This window comes from Maylandia zebra, linkage group LG4 (genome assembly GCF_041146795.1).
Source record: "Maylandia zebra isolate NMK-2024a linkage group LG4, Mzebra_GT3a, whole genome shotgun sequence".
Lineage (NCBI taxonomy): Eukaryota > Metazoa > Chordata > Actinopteri > Cichliformes > Cichlidae > Maylandia > Maylandia zebra.
The window spans coordinates 18,132,797-18,151,953 of NC_135170.1; the positions used below are offsets into that span (position 1 = coordinate 18,132,797).

The window sequence follows — 19,157 nt, forward strand, 5'->3', positions numbered from 1 at the left end:
TTCTTTACTTTTCACACAATTAAGCTCTCCACTGGTGTCTCCTGTGGTGCCATCATGAATGTGATCTCACTATCAACCAAAGTTGAAATGATAAGTTGAAATGGTCACAGGCAGTTGTTCCTATATCAGGGGGTCATTTAAAGCGTCACCAGGCATCCCAGCTGTTTAAATAGATTAAAAGCAATAAATGCAGTGTTTAAGTGACATAATATATTCAGTTTTCTTTGTTTTGCTAAAAACATTTTATTCCACTGATTATGTCCAAAAGCAACTATGGAAGAGAAAATGAACAGTCTACTCAATCATAATTTAAATTGAAAAAATTAGATGCAAAAAATATTCAAATTAGCATCAAACCTTTCTTCATATTTACCATCAGGCATGGACAGGCTCACATCTCTTCAGCTTAAAGAGCAACCTTGTTCTCCGTAGCTCTGCTATTAATGCTGGTTGCTGCATCTTTTGTGGTGCTTTGCTGTATTCACTCTAACAAACATCTTAGAAACAATATTAATCAGATGAATGGTGAATATAGTGCTGACTTCTTTTTTTTTATATGGAATCAGAACGATGCCACCTTGAAACGAAACCGAAAAATGGATTGAAACCAAAAAAAAATATTGTAACTGAAATAAATGTACTGAAAAATCTTGTATTGTAACCGAAAAAAAATTGATAGTGAAAAACAATTAATTGAAACTGTAATTTTTTTGTTTTTGCTTACAATTTTTTTTTTTTCGGTTTCAATCCATTTTTCGGTTTCAATCCATTTTTTCCATCCATCCATTCGCTTCTGCTTATCCTTTTCAGGGTCGCGGGGGGCGCTGGAGCCTATCCCAGCTGTCATAGGGCGAGAGGCGGGGTATACCCTGGACAGGTCGCCAGTCTGTCGCAGGGCCAACACACAGGGACAGACAACCATTCGCACTCACATTCACTCGCACATTCACACCTAGTGACAATTTGGATTACCGTATTTCCCGGACTACAAAGCGCACCTGAATATTAGCCGCACAAGCTAAAATCAGGGGAAAATCCTGTTTTGTACATACATTAGCCGCACCTGACTAAAAGCCGCAGGTGTTTCAATGTTGACTTATCATATGTAAGAGAATATGCACAAAGGGAATTGTCAGGAAAGAGATGGCTGTTTGGAGACACACCCCTTTTATTAATATTTTGAAAAACAAGTTATGGGTACATATTTGCACATGTAGTACATAACAGTAACCTACAGCACACCAGGAAAATAGATTCGGACTACCTTTTAGGCTCAGGTGCAGTGACACGGCTTTAACAAGAAGAAAAGTCAGTCATTCACCATCTTTCTCTTCTTCCTGCGCTCTAAAACCACCAAAGTCCTCTTCTCCAATGTCGGAAACGAACAGGCTCAGGATGGCTTCGTCATCCGCTCTGCGTCATCCACTCTCCGCTTCTCTCCTTCGTTGTCACTTTCAAAACCAAAGAAATCCTCGTTGTCAATGTCAGAGTCAAACACCCTCTGAAGGGCCGTGGCGGTGTCCTCCTCTCCATCATGCAGCAGTCCAGCCCTTCAAAATCCGTTGGTGATCGTGGATGTTTTCGCACTTTTCCACGCTGTCAGAATCCACCGGTGGAGTTGGGCATAACTTGCTTTTCGCAAGTTTATCGCCGCTCGTCATCCACGCCTCCCGCTGAATGCGTAGCGCTACTTTGAAGTTTGTTTTTCGCGCTACTTCGTACGGCACTACGTTGCCTGGCGGACGGACATGTGACTAACATACCACTCTTGAACCCCGATCCTTCCGCCAGGCAACGTAGTGCCGTACAACAGCGGAACAAACAAAACAAATCGTCTTACGATATCACAAAAATCATGGAAAATCCATAGAAAAGCCGCACCTGACTAAAAGCCGCAGGGTTCAAAGCTTGTGCAAAAAGTAGCGGCTTATAGCCCGACAATTACGGTAATCAATTAACCTATCCCCACAAGCTGCATGTCTTTGGACGGTGGGAGGAAGCCGGAGTACCCGGAGAGAACCCACGCAAACACGGGGAGAACATGCAAACTCCACACAGAAAGACCCCGGCCTGATGGTGGAATTGAACTCAGGACCTTCTTGCTGTGCGGCAACAGTGCTAACCACCGTGCCACCGTGCTGCCCAATCCATTTTTTTTCGGTTTCAATCCAGTTTTCGGTTTCAATCCATTTTTTTTCGGTTTCAAACCATTTTTCAGTTTCAATCTGCTGGCACTGTTTTGGCCTCCGGAGGCGCGCTTGAGGGGGCGGGGATTCCGACCCGCATGAATTTGCATACATTATAGAGTCCGTTGCTCGTGCTGACCAAGCTGCCATTTTTCTCTTTTTGCCTCTTTCAATAATGGCTGCATCAAGTTCAAGTGGACCCTCTAAACCACAGGTAAGTAATCATTTTCCGTCGTCTTTCTTTGCTATTTCACTCGACTGGACATAGGTGTAGTTTTTATTAGCTAAATCTGGTGAAGTTGTGGTAAAATGCCAACATTAGCCTATTCGTTGTAGCAAGCTAGCTGGCAGCTAAAATTTGCTAAATTCAGTGATGCCCCTGTCTCTTTCAGGAGTTAGAGGCCCGTGTTATAACGGCAGCACAAGATATAATCAACAGGTTAGCTCAAAGTCTTCAGCAACCTAATACCACATGTATACCAAATGCTGAGCACTCTCACGAGCTCTCAGTTGGACAAGCCGAGACCCCAAAAGATACAGTGCAGGCGGAGATGGCAAGGTTAGAAATTGTATTGAACCATTATACTTTTAATCATTTGGATTAGTAAAAAAAAAAAAATCCCTGCATTTTGAAAATTATTTCTGCTTCTCACATATAGGTCATTTCCAGGATTTTTTACCAAAAAAAGGGGGAAAAATCGCTTTTCCTCACTCCAAAGTAGCACGCTGAGGCCTAAATCCAGCAAGCCATTCAGTGTATATATATATCTAGTGAATAAAGGCTGCACCAACACTCCTTCTGCTACTGAGGAGCTGCAGCTGAGCCAAGCAGGGCTGGGAAAGAGATCCCTCATCTTGACTGATGATATGAGCCATACAATGGTAATGTAGTTAAACTTATATAAGAGAAATGCATTTACATAAAAAAAAAAAACATGTTCTATATCAAATCATAATGATAGACATGCAAATGATAGTTGGTTTGGGTCATATATTAGCACTGATAAAAATATTTCTGAATTATGTAGTTTTACCAATTGTGTCCCCTTATGTACTGTTTTAGATTAATAAACTGATCACTGAAGAATATCCCAAAATGGATGGAGTGCAAGGATGGTTGTTGCACAAGTCATCAGGTGCATAATTTTCCTCTTTGAAATTATTTTTTTAGATGCTAGTGAAAGTTGAAAATGGTACAATTTTTTTTCTATAAATCTGTGTATTTAGGTGGTCAAGGTAGGAGGAAACTTGTAGCAATTCCTCCTGATGTAAATGGCTACACAGGAAGACTGATCCGCAACGTTTCCAGTGCAGGAAAGACCCTCTTGTATGTTGTTCCGCTGCAGCAGGACCTTGATCTTACTCCTCTTCCATCAGATGCAGCTGAATTTCAAACCATGCCAAAGGCTTCTTGCCAGGTGTGCAAGGAAAGTATGCCTCTGCATGAAGTCTCAGTCAACAGAACAGGAAGATGAGGTGAATTTATGTTATATTGTGGAATATTGCCTTATTAACAGTCTATAAATATTTGGGATATTTGTGCACGTAATTATAGAAGGCTTTTTTTGTGTGTGTGACTATTCTGTTTTTGTTAATGTACATTACATTGTAGTAATTACAATTGTACTTCATAGACTGATGTCCAGCTTCTGTCTGTCATGAATTCACCAAGTTTTTGTAGAGAGATACTCTTGACATGAAGCAGGTGATAATGTTCAATCCACATATTTACAAATCATTGTTTCTTTTATGTTTTAACAGTATTTTTTTTCTCTAGGACATGAAAGAATGCCCAATCTGTGTTTGCTGCTTTCCAGTGAATGAGATTGCCCAGCATGCAAGCCTGTGTGGTGAAAGGTTCATTCAAATTTATACATATTAAACACATTTTCCTATGTTTACATCGGATTCCTTTTTAAAATTTTTAAGCCATTACAGTTTTGAGCTCAGTATGTAGTTACAGTAAATACTTACTTGGTCCACATTTTAATGCTTACAGTACATTCAGTGTTGGGAAGGTTACTTTTAAAACGTATTCCATTACAGAATACAGAATACATGCCCCAAAATGTATTCTGTAATGTATTCCGTTACGTTACTCAATGACAGTAACGTATTCTGAATACTTTGGATTACTTAATATATTATCATGCTTTTTACAACAATGTGAATGTACTATTGCTGTGTGATTTATTACTATTACTGAAGGTCCGCGACTCCGAACTGTAGTAAAGGGACCTCTGACTAATACGGCGGGGTCCCTGTCGGCTCGTAGCCGAAAAATAGCTTTACTTTGTTGTGTGGGTCAACTTTTCTTGCACGAGACAGAGAGAGGCATTGAAAGACTGCTCCAACGGAACTTATTGTTTTCGGAGGAAAACACGAACACAGCGTACAGTCGAGTCTTAATAGCTTATTTACAACTGGGCTCGTCAGGCACTCTTATTGGCTGCAGTGGTTATTATTATATTTACATGCTTCCAGCTCTCGTTTTTTCTCGATGACTGCTCGTACGTTTCCACTCCCCTTTTTCTCCCTCCTCGCGCTCACAGACACATAACGTGTATGGCAGTCCATTCTCCCTGCAACACGGACTACACTGCCCATGATGCTACATTCTTTAGAGCTATGCTTGTAGCATTCTGCCTGTTAGCTTAGCACAACAACAACAACAACGAAAAGGCGCTCTCTCACCCAGGAAACACACAGTCCCAGAGAGAGAGAGCGTCGCCCTGTAACCATGGCAACCGTAATGCTGCCGCCTGGAACAACAGAACGTAGCTGTCAAACAAAACCCAAACAGTCCTGACCCGCGACAAAATGAAACAGGAAAGTACCGCAGTGTAATCCATTTATTTCAACAAAGTAACTGTATTCTGAATACCACCTTTTTAAACGGTAACTGTAACGGAATACAGTTACTCATATTTTGTATTTTAAATACGTAACGGCGGTACATGTATTCCGTTACTCCCCAACACTGAGTACATTTGAAACACACAATGTAATCACCGTACCTATTAAGCTCAGGACCCAATTTAAATGGCAGTAAAATCAGTTAAAAGACATCATAAGTTACATCACATATATTTTTGCTATTGTTCATAATTTTTAGACCTGAGGACACTTCCACTCACATGACAGACGTTTATGTCAGTACTGACTCTGAGTGCAGTGTGCCAAGCAACGGAACAGATCCTTTGACTGATTTAGTCAGGTATGATTTATATTATTTGCCCTTTCAGATTATCTGGTTTTGTTTATAATACATTTGCTTTCATTTTAAGAAACAAAAATCATTTTATTTTATTTTTTTTCTCAGTGAAGCAGATGTGCTACAGTGGCTTTTAAGTCAGGTGGATACCAGCAAAAACTTTAGGATTTGCATCACTCGCAATGATCTTGTTCAAAGAGGCTTCATTCAGTGGCAACGACAGAAGAAGGCTTCCCCTGTGAACAAACTCCACGTGACTTTTATCGAAGCAGGAATTGATACTGGTGCATTAAGCAAAGAAGTTTTGACTGGTATAGCTATGTACATTGTACTTACAGTTCAGATATTGAATATGGCCAAATCAAATTAAGATAAAGTATAAGGTTAACCCTTTAAATTATTTTGTCTTTCTGTATCTCTATGTAGAAATGATGCATGGTATTGAGACTCGACTGTTTGAAGGCAGTGGCAAGAAGGGAAAGAGTCCTGTCTACTCTATCAGTGATTTAGAAAGTAGTTTCTACAGGTTTGTCTGTTTTTATACATTTCCCAGGATTATGTAGCATATGAAGCATGTTAAATATTTCTTTGTATCTTGCAGAACTGCAGGAGAAGTGTTTTCAGTGAGCCTTGCACAGGGAGGTCCACCACCATGCTTCCTGAGAAGCTGGTGTTATCAGTTTCTTGCAACAGGAAACTTCGATGTTCTTCAGCTGACCAAAGATGATGTGGATGACACAGAATATAGGTCTCTAATCGAAAAGGTGAGCTGTGTTTGTACAGACTAGTGGAAAAGTGCTGATTGTTTGTGTGTGTATACAGTGTTGGGGAGTAACGTAAGACATGTACCGGCGTTACGTATTTAAAATACAAAATATGAGTAACTGTATTCCGTTACAGTTACCGTTTAAAAAGGTGGTATTTAGAATACAGTTACTTTGTTGAAATATATGAATTACACAGCGGCAGCGTTACGGTTGCTATGGTTACAGGGTGACGCGTGCTCTCTCTGCGACTGTGTGTTTCCTGGATGAGAGAGAGCCTTTTGGTTGTTGTTGTTGTGCTAAGCTAATAGGCAGTGTTACAGTCATAGCCCTAAAGAATGTAGCCTCATGGACAGTCTAGTCCGTGCTGCAGGGAGAATGAACTGCCATACTCGTTATGTGTCTGTGAGCGAGGAGGGAGAAAAAAGGAGAGTGGAAAAGTACGAATTGTCATCAAGCAGAAACGGGAGATGAAAGCATGTAAATATAATAATAACCACTGCAGCCAAGAAGAGTGCCTGACGAGCCCAGTTGTAAGTAAGCTATTAAGACTCGACTGTACACCGGGTTCGTGTTTTCCTACGAAACATTAAGTTCCTTTGCAGCAGCCTTTCAATGCCTCTCTCTGTCTCTCACTAGCAAATGTGACCCAGACAACAAAGTAAAGCTAGTTTTTGGCTTCGAGCCCGACACGAACCTGACATATTAGCCAGAGGTCCCTTTACTATGGTTCGGAGCCGCGGACCTTCAATAAGAGTAATAAATCACATTTATGTAGTTGTAAATAGCATGATAATATATTAAGTAATCCAAAGTATTCAGAATACGTTACTCTCATTTAGTAACGTAACGGAATATGTTAAAAAATACAGTTTGGGGCCTGTAATCTGTAGTGGAATACATTTTAAAAGTAACCTTCACAATACTGTGTGTATAGTTGCATAATTTCTAAAACTTGAAATCATTTATTGTTTTGTTTTTGTATGTTTTCAGGTGGAAGTGGCAGACAACCTGACAGACCTCACTGAAGACATTGTGAGCTGTGGTTACACAGGACTTGTGAAGTTGGACAGACGGGACAGTATAATAAGGTAGTATATTTTAATAGACAATATACCAACCAGAAACATCTGAAAGTAATATTTTGTAAGTTAAAACCCTGGTTTAGACCACCATACCCCATCAGTTTCACTAATGACTGTGTTTGCTTTTCTAAATAGATCAATTGTTGTGCATGCTACGGTGCGTCTGACTCCAATGCTACAGCAAATCAGAAATGGCATGAAGATCTACAACCTTCTGGAGGTGATTGGAAGGTATGAAAGTCTGTTCAAACCTGTTTGTTCCCAGCGATGAGAATGATGATACAGCGGTAAATATGTCTTTATTTATTTCAGTTGTTTTGTTTTTACAACAGATTCTAAAAATACATGTGATGCAGTAATAGCCCTGTGAGGACTTTTTTGTTTCAGCCTTTATTTAGGTTTCTCAGATTAATGACTATTGATGAATATATATATTTGTTATTGTTTATTTGAAATCACAACACGTGACACCCCCCCACCCCCCCAAAATCTCTTTAGCCGGATGCTGATTACATAATGAGCATCCTTGAGCCTGAGCTGAGTGAGAGGGGAAGTCCAAGGCATGCCAAAGAAAATGCCATCATCAACTTCTTCCAAGACTTCCTGGAGAACCTTGAAACCTCAGGTTTGTGCCGTCGGCCAGTTACTGGTATTATCATCAAACCAACATTAACACAACAGCTGTTACAAATATAGTGTTGTAACATTTCTTTCAAACGTACTGTACTCTGCAAAATTGTCATCACGGAACTGAAATCTCTGTAAAGATTTGTTTATATGTTTTGATGTTTTATACAATCTACCACATGTCTAAATGACAAAATTGGTTTTGCATATTAATTAATTTTGTGGCATGACAGTTAAAGATTTAAAGTAAGTCAAATCTGCTTCTTCAGATCAGGATAAAGACAAAAAGAGCTGTGAGTATGGGATACAAGTCCTACAGGACCAGGAACAGGACCAGGAAGAATACTGGATTTCCAAACACCAACCACCGAGAATGTCTGTCCCAGCGATTATGCAGTGGTTAACTGGACAAAGACACAAACCATGCCTTCCTTCAGAAAGGGCAAGTTTTAAAATACATGTAAGATTTGAGCATCAATGCAAAGATACGATGCCTGGACACTACATATGTTACCCACTTGTAAGTGCCTGCACAAACACAATCATCTTTCCTGTGGCACACATGAACTCATACACCGAGTTCACAGAAGTTATGACAACAGCTGTCACAATGGGGAGAGATTTCAGCCGTGTGTAGTTGACACTCAAATAGCATGCCATCACATGTTATGCAGTATTGCACTGTATTTCTACTATTTGTGTAACCCTTTAAACCTATTTCAGTTCTTGGAACAGAGTAAAAAAGGAAAAAAGATTTACAGTTAGATTATTTTTCCATGTTGTTTCACTTACTTTTTGTTCTTATAATGTTAAAAACTATGTTCACAAAACGGAGGAGCCCATTCAGAAGACTGCTGTGACCAGGAGATATTTTATTTTGTATTCTTATGATCACAGTTATAATTAGAAGTATCAATCATTAATCATTTATCATTGTGGAATCTGAGGACAGTATAATCTTTGTTTTATATCTATGGTAATCTGAGTAAAGATTAATGTATGCAGGTTATCATCATTGTAATCAAGTCTCAAATGGTATCCACAGCATTGTATTCACCGTCCATAACTGGAGGGTCCAGCAGGACCTTGTTCTAATTCATTTGCAGGCCTACATCAGAACATGCACATAGAGAGTTATGTAAACACGCACGTTTACCCTTATTTACACAGGGAGGTCATGTCAGGACATTCTCTAGTTGGACACACAGGCTCACAGAACTGCACAACATGCCATGTCACACACTTGTTTTTCTCTAAAGTATCATCTGATGTTTGTATAAAGAGAACTTTGGACTATGGGGAGACTGTTATCATTTCCAGTAAGGTCTAACTGTGTGATGGGTTATATAAGGATGGGGAACAATCCACTCTTGAGAGATCTGTGGCTGTACGCTTGTCTTCCCATGCTTCTGTCTTAGAAGTGTGTAATAAAATCACTATTCTGACATCTACTGAGACCATGCAGTCGTTTGTCTTCTCCTCAAAACTCGAATCATGACATTTCTGGGATAAATATCTTGACAAAATTTGAGAACTTTGTGTGATTGCTGGGAGATTTTTAGTTGGGTCGTATTTCCTTCTCTACCTGGAAAAGGCAGAGATCTGTGCTTTATTTGATGTTGTGTAAATAAAGCTTTTAAAAGTTGGTTGAGTCTCTCGTATAAGGAGGGAAAACGATGCATGGTAGATTGTCTGGATTATTTTTGTATGTGAAAACTTTGTAGTTGTTAGGGAAGTGAATGTGAGAGTGAATTTTCGCTGGCTTTGCGTGCTTAAAACTGTTGCAGTGGACGTTTGTGAAGTTTTGTTGTGAAAGGACGATTAGAGTGTGTGTGTGTGTAGGTGTGTCTGTGAGAGAAAGACAAGGTGGGGGCCGAGTGCTGTGTGTGTGTGACTTTCTGCATGACAGAAGAGGAAGGAGAAGTAAGTCAGTTGATTTTCTGTGAAATAATAATAGTCAAGAAAAAGGGAAAACAATAAAGTGTGGAAGTGTGAGTGAGATATTGTCTCTGACTGGGGAAGCAGTGAGAGTAGAGGTCACCTTATTCCCCTGCTGGACACAAGAGAGAACATGATTTGGAGTGTTGTGGAGGAAAATGATTAGTAATAACATCAAGCAGTTTTTGTGTTTGCAGTCAAGAACATATGAAATTTTTACTTGTGGGGTTTAAAGTTAGTAAAGAGTTAAATCTACCCTCCTCAAGACTAGGAGTGAGTGATAAATACGGGAAATGAAGCAGGATTTATAAGGTCTTCAACTGATCCTTGGTTCAGTTCAATAATTTAGGCAGTTATGTTTATACAAATACTAAATGTATGTTTAGTGTCTTCATACAGGTGTTTTTTCTTAACCTGGAAACCTGAGTACGGCAGCAGAAGACAGGCCAAGCTTTGGCTAAAAATTCACGGCTGGACACCAGAGTTGTCCCTACCCCTCCCGGAAAAAAAAAAAAAAAAAAAAAAGAGAGAATGAAGTTTTAGGCAGGTTTTTCTCGCTGAACTGCTCTGGGTGCTGTGTCCCTGAATCTCACCAGTGTTAACCTCTGGCGGAAGACATGGAGAAAAGGAAAAGATGTTCCTGGTAAATGACTGAAACAAATAAAACCACACACAACCAGAGAAAGGTATGAGAAGTGTGAAAAACAGACACATGTGCGTGTTAGAGAAATGCCTCATTTGAGAAGAAGTTAAATTAACCCATACACTGCATTTCGTTGCCCTGTACCTGTGCATGTGCAATGACAATAAAGTTGAATTCTATTCTATTTTATTCTATATACAGACGCACCCATACATGCAATGAAGAAACAGCTTACATACATGTGCACGTACATGCAAGATTAAAGTAGCGACACTTAACATACACCTGTTTTTTAAATGATATAGTTTATACATTACTGACAAATAAACTCTCTGGGTTGCAAGACAACAACTTAACGTCAAAAGACAAAGGCACTGGTCTGATGATTAAGTGAGGACACGACAAATTTAGTGGTTAAAAGGGTCGAATTGGGACATGTTTTGTTGATTGTTTAAGACAAATGACTACTGAATGGTAGAAAATTCCTTTTTAGGTTTCTAAACAGGATCTTAAGAATTTTAACACGTACCTGTGTTGTCCTGTCAACTTGAGGGGTTATGAGTTGATTATGTGGTGAGAAAAACCAAAAAAAAAAAAAGGGGGGAAAGGAGACCTCGTTGTTTCTCCCCTCTCTGGATAACACAGCCAACACAGCACAGTCAACACAACATCATTTTCCTGTTCGCCTGTTTTGTTTTGTTTTTGTTTTTTCTGAAAGCCGAAGCTGACCTGGACTCCTACCCTCCCCTCTACCATCGTTGCCCTCTCCGCGACTATCTTTGACCCTTTGACCCCTGAAGGCCACAGCAGCTGGACTCACAACAACAACTTGAGGATGTCAACAGTGCTGCAAAAAAGCGATCTCATGCAGCAGAGACGGAGAGCACTAAACCTAAAGCCCGTTACACTACACGGGGGAAATTCCCAGACTGCGTCAGCTGACAGAGCCGTGACGAGACGCGCATTAAGCCCGGAGGAAAAGGGAGGGTGAGCAAAAGAATGCTGACCTCTGAGAAGAGCCGAACAGCAGAGCTGCAGAAGGCCGTGGAGCAAAGTAAGGACAACATAAACAGACTCCAATCTGACGTGGAAGGAAAAGACTCTGAGGTTTTTGTCCTCAGTAAGAGCTCAAGGCATGAGAACAGAAAATTGAGCATGGCTCCGGAGGAGCTGGCTGCTAATTGAACTCATCAGTCAGACTTGGAGTTTCACATACAGGACTTGTAATCAGGCGGAAGCTTGCTGGAGCAGGAGGTCGTCAGACTTGACGCAAAGCTCCAACAGCAGGAGTAAACCCTGAAAGAGCTACAGAAGCATAAGGGTCAAGTTATAAGGAGAAGATGCAGGCAGCTGCAACAACGGATGCAAACAGACCCAAAGAGGAGGGCAGGACCCTAGGGCATGCTTCAGGCTGCTGGTTTACCTAAACTACAGAACAGGAAGGTGATGAACACAAACATACACCAACACACAAACACACACTTCTGCATCCGCCGACTTAGAATGAAGAGAAACACACACATGAACACTTATGCACTCGTTGAGGGAGTGAAAACTGATACATACCCATGCACCAAAATCAAAATGTTGATTTAATTCACTAAGAAGTGACACACAATGCTCCAGCTGCTGCAATGAAGAATGCTTTACTGACAAAGGCTCAATGCTGCACACAACAAAGTCAAATACAGAATTTGTTACAATAATAAGCCCAGAGGGCATTTGTGTGGTCTGGGGAGCAGAGTCCGGAGTGGTTTGGTTATGAAAACGATGCCTGTGCGAGATATCTGGGGCTTAAGGCCTCGACTCAATTGTTTACTGTACACTAAAAAGAAAAGAAAACAGCCTGAGCAGTGGTGCAGAGTGAAAACGATGAATTAACAGTGTGAGTCTTATTTCAGAGCGCCACATCATTGTGATGGAGATTTAATAAAAGGAGGAACACACGGACAAAGAAGAAGAGAAAGGGGGGGGCAGCCCTTGAACACGATTGCCTGAGGTATTAAAGTTCTGTACTAAATTCTGGTTTCCAGTGTGAGAAAAGTCACGCAGTGCCAGTAGTAGAGCTAGGTTGAGTGATGATTCTAAATTACTGTAAGTAAATCATCGTACACCCGTTCAAGTTTCATGATAACGGGGATCTAGACTTTGTTGAACTCTAGGCAATTTGAACAGGTAAAATTTGAGTGACCAAGTAGCAGTTGAATAAAAGTCATTGAATAAGTGTTGAAATAAACTGGCAGAATTAAGAGAATTAAAACATTTCAAGAGCTCAAATTACTTAATATGGAAACGGTTCTATTTTGGTTCACGAACGCAAAACATATAGGTTTATGAATATGAAAAGGTTGAGGTGGTGTTGACTTGACTCTGTGTAGGTTTAGGTTGGTATTTTTATTGATGGGAGGAATATTCAGTGACAAGTCCTAAGACCCGGGCGTCTGCATTTTGTTTTTGTTATTTTTCATTTTATTTTGTTTTATATTTTGAACAGTGCACTGATTTTTGTTTCTGAATCTTTTCTTTAAGCAGATCTGCACATCGGAAATTACAAGCATTACACGTCGGCGAGAAAATTGTTGTAAGTGAGTTTCTCCGCATTGAAATGGGTTCTGGAGGAAACACTTGTGGGGACAATTAGAAACGAGAGTCCCTGTCTAAAAAAGGATTCAGCGAGGTAATCCAAACTCAAGTTCTTGTTTTCTTTTTGAGATGACGTCATTTTGCTGAGTGTGGAAACTAAATGCGACGACAGGTTTCACTATCAGCAAAGAAAGAAAGAAATGAATGAATGGATGAATGGATGAAAGACTGGAAATAAAAACAAACGGACTGACTGGTAAAAGATGACAAGACTAGACCATGACTCAAGGTTAACCACCTCCACCTAGATAGGATAAAAGGGTGGATGAATTTATGTGTGTTTCTTTTTACAGGAGTAGAAGGATGACAAAATATTCGAGGAAGAGTGAACCTTTAAATGCCATTTTTGTGTCTTGTGTTGTTTACAGAGGTAACTGCGCAGCGTTACCATTTACATTTTCTTCCCTACAGGGTTACAGTTTTTAATGTTTTTATATTACAGTATTTCTGGGCGGATGTGTGAAGAAACGGTGTTTATGGGTTAGGAGTTGGTGATGCTATTACACTGTATTCTGGTGAGAGTGTTGGGTGAGACACACCCTGTTTTGAAAACTGTGATTCTTTTACAGGAAATGTTTTTATAGCACCTATGGAAGGTGGATGCCTGACTGCGGTCAATGTGCTGCTAATGTTTGCTTTGCTTTGGTGAGAAGGGTGCAGTAGAAAACAGACAAGTGACATGAAAACAAGTAATAATAACAAATAACTAATTAGGGGACAGTTTAACCTAGAGCCCACTACCTGGCCATTAGGGGCTCTCTCTCTTGGAGTAATATTGCCCAAGTGTGAATAAAACAAATTGTGGCAATAAAAGTGATTTAATGGTTGGAGAAACCGGAACATGATACTTGTCTGTTGTGCTGAATCTTTTATTACTCTTATGATTTGCAGGTGGTTGTAAATAAGCTGTTTACTTTAACAGGTTTGCTTTTTAGCTGAATTGCAAAATACAACTAGAATGATTAATTGAGACTAATCGCAACTAACCTGAAACTGAGGAGGTTCTATATAAGGAAGAACTAAAACAGGAGCTGGCACAGACACCAGACGGGGACACGGAGATATGGGGATTCTTCACAGCAACTGGGGTCAAGTGTCATGGCCTTGGGGCTCCTTGAGAAGATGGATCCCATAACAATAACCAAGAAGGGGTTGGCGAAAACTAGGAACACCAGAGACCAACGAGGTTCGAGAGGCTTTTGGCAAAAAGGGGGACACGGCGGTGACAACGGACATCAAACACACAGATCTTTGTTTGAAAGTGGGGCAGAATAATCCCCAGATCTGTGTAACGACTGAAGGGTGGTCTAACCCCGGAAGTCGAAGAAAGAAGAATCCGAGGGCGTTTCTTCACTCCAAGAGGAGGTGGTAAAGGGGCCTGAAGCGTGACAGGCTGAAACTCGAGTCTGAAGCTAAAAGAACAGCTGGGTTGTGGGAAAATTGGAAAACAACGGAGGTGTTGGGGTTGATAAGTGTCATAACGTGTTTGTTTGGTTTGGAAATAAATCCTGGTGTGAGTTGGGCTGGCAAGCCAGCCCAAAGAGGAGGAATGTGACCAGGAGATATTTTATTTTGTATTCTTATGATCACAGTTATAATCAGAAGTATCAATCATTAATCATTTACCATTGTTGAACCAGTTGACAGAATAATCTTTGTTTTATATCTATGGTAATCTGAGTAAAGATTAATGTATGCAGGTTATCATCATTGTAATCAAGTCTCAAATGGTATCCACAGCATTGTATTCACCGTCCATAACTGGAGGGTCCAGCAGGACCTTGTTCTAATTCATTTGCAGGCCTACATCAGAACATGCACATAGAGAGTTATGTAAACACGCACGTTCACCCTTATTTACACAGGGAGGTCATGTCAGGACATTCTCTAGTTGGACACACAGGCTCACAGAACTGCACAACATGACATGTCACACACTTCTTTTTCTCTAAAGTATCATCTGATGTTTGTATAAGGAGAACTTTGGACTATGGGGAGACTGTTATCATTTCCAGTAAGGTCTAACTGTGTGATGTCATCATGGGTTATATAAGGATGGGGAACGGTCCACTCTTGGGAGATCTGTGGCTGTACGCTTGTCTTCCCATGCTTCTGTCTTAGAAGCATGTAATAAAATCACTATGTTTGTCACCTACACGGACTCGGCTGTTTTTCCTTCTTACCCAAACTGAACCAGACGTAACACTGCATTCATAAAAACTTGAGTCTAAGATTCAACTTGTTCGCAAATTAAATTCTGTAAGTCTGAAGAAGTTTAACTGAATTTTGTTTAAATATATTTTCTGTATATAAAGCATGTAGTACTATTTTGTTACTGAAAAGTTTTCCACTGTGAAATTGTAAATTTATTGATATCGCAACTGTTTCGCTGAAAATAAATATTCTTACACTTGATGAATTGTTTTTTTCAGTCATTAAAATGATATCATTTAATTGTTTAGAGTATTTATTGGCATGACAGGTTAAACAAATTTAATCAACCCAGTTACAAAAACATCAGACATGAGATGCTTAACTGACTGTGGCTACTTTAAACATGAAGTTATAAAAGGTAAAAACAGTATTTGATGCAATTAAAAAAGATATAATCTGAAAATACATCTTAAGATTGATTGATTTGCTATTCTGTCATTACAATACAAATAATGTGGTCAAATCCTATGAGAAAGGCTAACTGAGTGGGTTCTGTTGTGTTACTGAATGAACTATGATGTATTTCAGCACTCTCATAAAGGTCTCTTCTGTTGTCAAAGGAGGGACTAAGAGGATGAATGGCTTCCCTCAGTCCTGCCATCTCCTCAGGCCCCGAAGGATACTGTATTGGTGGAAGAACTACACCACCACTCTCTGGTCAAGGTCCAAAGAGAAATGTTCTTGAATGTCCTGAAAATCCACTTGCTTTTGTTATGAACAGTATAACTATAGTATGCAGCAATTAAAAAAGTATGTTAAAGTCTTTAAAAACAAAGACAGGTGCACATGTTAAATATATGCATGTCATGAATTTCAAGGTACAAAAACATAAGCGTTATAAAACATCTGTAATAGCATATTTTATAGTCATACCTCAGTGTTTTCTGGTGGAGCCAAAGGATTTTGAAGAAGTCCAATAGTCCAAAGTTGATTAGGCGTAAGATTTTGTTCTGTTCGCAGGGCATGATTATCCCACCCGTTCTTGAAAGTGTCAAGGTCCTTCTGCAGACGTTCCACAAAGATGTACTGAGCACAGAACAGGTGGAGGCTGTTGGAGGGGTCGAGCAGGCTGTCTTCCTCAAGGTTGTGAAGTAGCTCATAATAAACACTGGTTACAGCCATCCAGACATCACGCCACAAGCGCTCAACTCTACAACATAAAAAATATCAAAAGAACACAGTAGTTTACAACTCCAGTCTTGTACCTGTTTTTTATTTACTAATGATAAAAGACCCATGTATTTAAAAATAAATGAATAAATATTGAATAAGACGCTGGTGAATGTGATGATTGATTTGGGTTTACAATATATATATATATATATATATTGCTAAGTCCTGTATATAACTTACCTTTGATTGTGAACACTTTTTCCTGAAATGTAGCTTGCTCTGCCACAACCACGAACAGTAAACATGCAATGAGCAATGCCAACATTTTCGACACCCTGGTCTCCTCTAACTCTGCATGACGAAATAGAATACAAACAAGTGTTCAGAAGGTTGAATAATAATATAGCATGTATCAAGGTTGTACATTACCTTAAAGGAAAGCCAAACTGTTCAACAGAGCTCACAAAGAAGCCTAATGCAGTTGATGCCTTGTTTTTATTTCCAGCACCAAGGTACATTATCTGGAAAATAATTTATGAATAAATGATTTTGTTTTGAAGAAACAAACACAATATCTAACAAACTAAGAACACCTGACAGTTATATACTTTCTTAAAGTAAAATAAAGACAACTCAACACTAATGAATGTAAATTTCTTGTCAAAGGAGTGGTAGAAGAATACGCCACTTTCTCTCTATAGGGTAGTTAATTAATTTTGAGAAAAGAAATTGTGATTGCAATGGAATATTGTTTACCTTTCGCGAATAGCCATCAATCCCAGCAAATATAATTATGCCATATCTAAAAAAAAAGAAAAAAAAAAAGAAAAATATGAAACACACACACGTCCAAGTATAACATTAGTCCACAAGTCAGAATTTATCAACTTGTTTTTTTCTTTGCTTACTAAACAGGAATTTTTTTTTTACTTTGTAGAAATAGAAATTTACCTGGATGCTCTAACTGTTAACGTAAAATGCCTTATGCTCAAATCATAAATGAAAATAGTTACAGTGTATCCAGAGTGCTGAACATACAAACACGTACTGTACACAAACCTGATGAGTTTGTGGTTTGTATCTACATGGACCAATGAGAGGGGACCTTTTACAGAGTACACTCTTCTTGCAACACAGCCGACAGATGCCATCCTTTCTAGGATTCCTGCAGCATCTACCCTATGCATCGATGCAGACACTTGCTCCCATTTGACACGGTATCCCATGGACTGCAGTTCCCCCATCATCATTCGATAGCCGATGTGTGGCAGTCTCCTTTTAACTGATCTAACAAGGCTGTCCAGCTCATCATCTGTGACACTGCTATATGATGCATGAAATGAAAGTCCATACTCTTGCATCCGACGAAATAATGTCCTTTTGCTGACACCCAGAAGCCGAGCTATACTTGTTGATGAGGCTTTGCAAACATTCTTCTGATATACAAAGTTTACGTTGTCCTCTCGCTGTGTATACAACATCAACAAGAGAAGAATGTGGGTGTCTCTCTCCGTATTGAAAATTTATCAGTCTCAAAAGATTGGATAAGGCATTAAGAATATCTTGTGGTACTGCTAAAATATTACCAAATGACCGTATAAGTCTCAATTCATGACTGATGACATAATGCAAATAGTCCATATCTACAGGTCTGCGTTGTAGAGCTCCATGAAGCTTTGTTAGCAATCTTTCATAGAACTGCCTCCTTATTAATGGTACCTGGAACAGAAATTGATACATTTGCTAATTGTGCACTAATGACATATTAATCTATGCATACGTACATGAACACAACAGGAAGATAAACAAATTAAATCATTTACATAAACAAGTACATCCTTTTCATAGGACTTTTAATGACCTTTAGTTTAAAATACATTTGTGATTTAAAAATACTTAAAAATGCAAAATATGTGAAAACTTTTTGTCCAGATCGGAGCAGAATATTCATATTTAAAATTAATTTAGTTACAAATGGCTTGGTACAGCACCCTTTTTACACTGACAGACAGGCAACTATTTTGTTTTACAGAGTACGGCAAGCAAAGATGTATAAAAAAAACAGGTGACCTGCAACACTGCCATAAAGACATTACTTCCAACCCTACACTTGTCTTACCGTTATGTGCCTGGAATCTGCCATTGCTTAATATGTTATCATCACCACTGGCCATCAGGAGTAAGGCTCTGGCACCCTTGTAGATACTTTTGCAGTTTGAACCTCAAATCCCTGTACTGCAGAATCCATTTCAAAGTTAAAGTGTTTGTTTATTCACAAAAGAGACAGGGGCATCACTGAATTTAGCAAATTTTAGCTGCCAGCTAGCTTGCTACAACGAATAGGCTAATGTTGGCATTTTACCACAACTTCACCAGATTTAGCTAATAAAAACTACACCTATGTCCAGTCGAGTGAAATAGCAAAGAAAGACGACGGAAAATGATTACTTACCTGTGGTTTAGAGGGTCCACTTGAACTTGATGCAGCCATTATTGAAAGAGGCAAAAGAGAAAAATGGCAGCTTGGTCAGCACGAGCAACGGACTCTATAATGTATGCAAATTCATGCGGGTCGGAATCCCCGCCCCCTCAAGCGCGCCTCCGGACGCCAAAACAGTGCCAGCAGATTGAAACTGAAAAATGGTTTGAAACCGAAAAATGGATTGAAACCGAAAACTGGATTGAAACCGAAAAAAAATGGATTGAAACCGAAAAATGGATTGAAACCGA

At 39.5% G+C, this 19,157-nt stretch overlaps 1 non-coding gene across 1 annotated transcript; it reads left to right on the forward strand.

Moving 5' to 3' along the window:
• Positions 1 to 723: 723 nt before the first annotated feature.
• Positions 724 to 13,285, forward strand: LOC112431614 (uncharacterized). Its single transcript, XR_013098188.1, has 14 exons — positions 724 to 2,400; positions 2,579 to 2,745; positions 2,846 to 3,068; positions 3,250 to 3,322; positions 3,414 to 3,658; positions 3,964 to 4,043; positions 5,302 to 5,403; positions 5,509 to 5,711; positions 5,827 to 5,926; positions 6,002 to 6,164; positions 7,158 to 7,255; positions 7,385 to 7,536; positions 7,748 to 7,874; positions 8,146 to 13,285. It is a non-coding gene; the product is annotated as an uncharacterized LOC112431614 (transcript).
• The last annotated feature ends 5,872 nt before the right edge of the window (positions 13,286 to 19,157 follow it).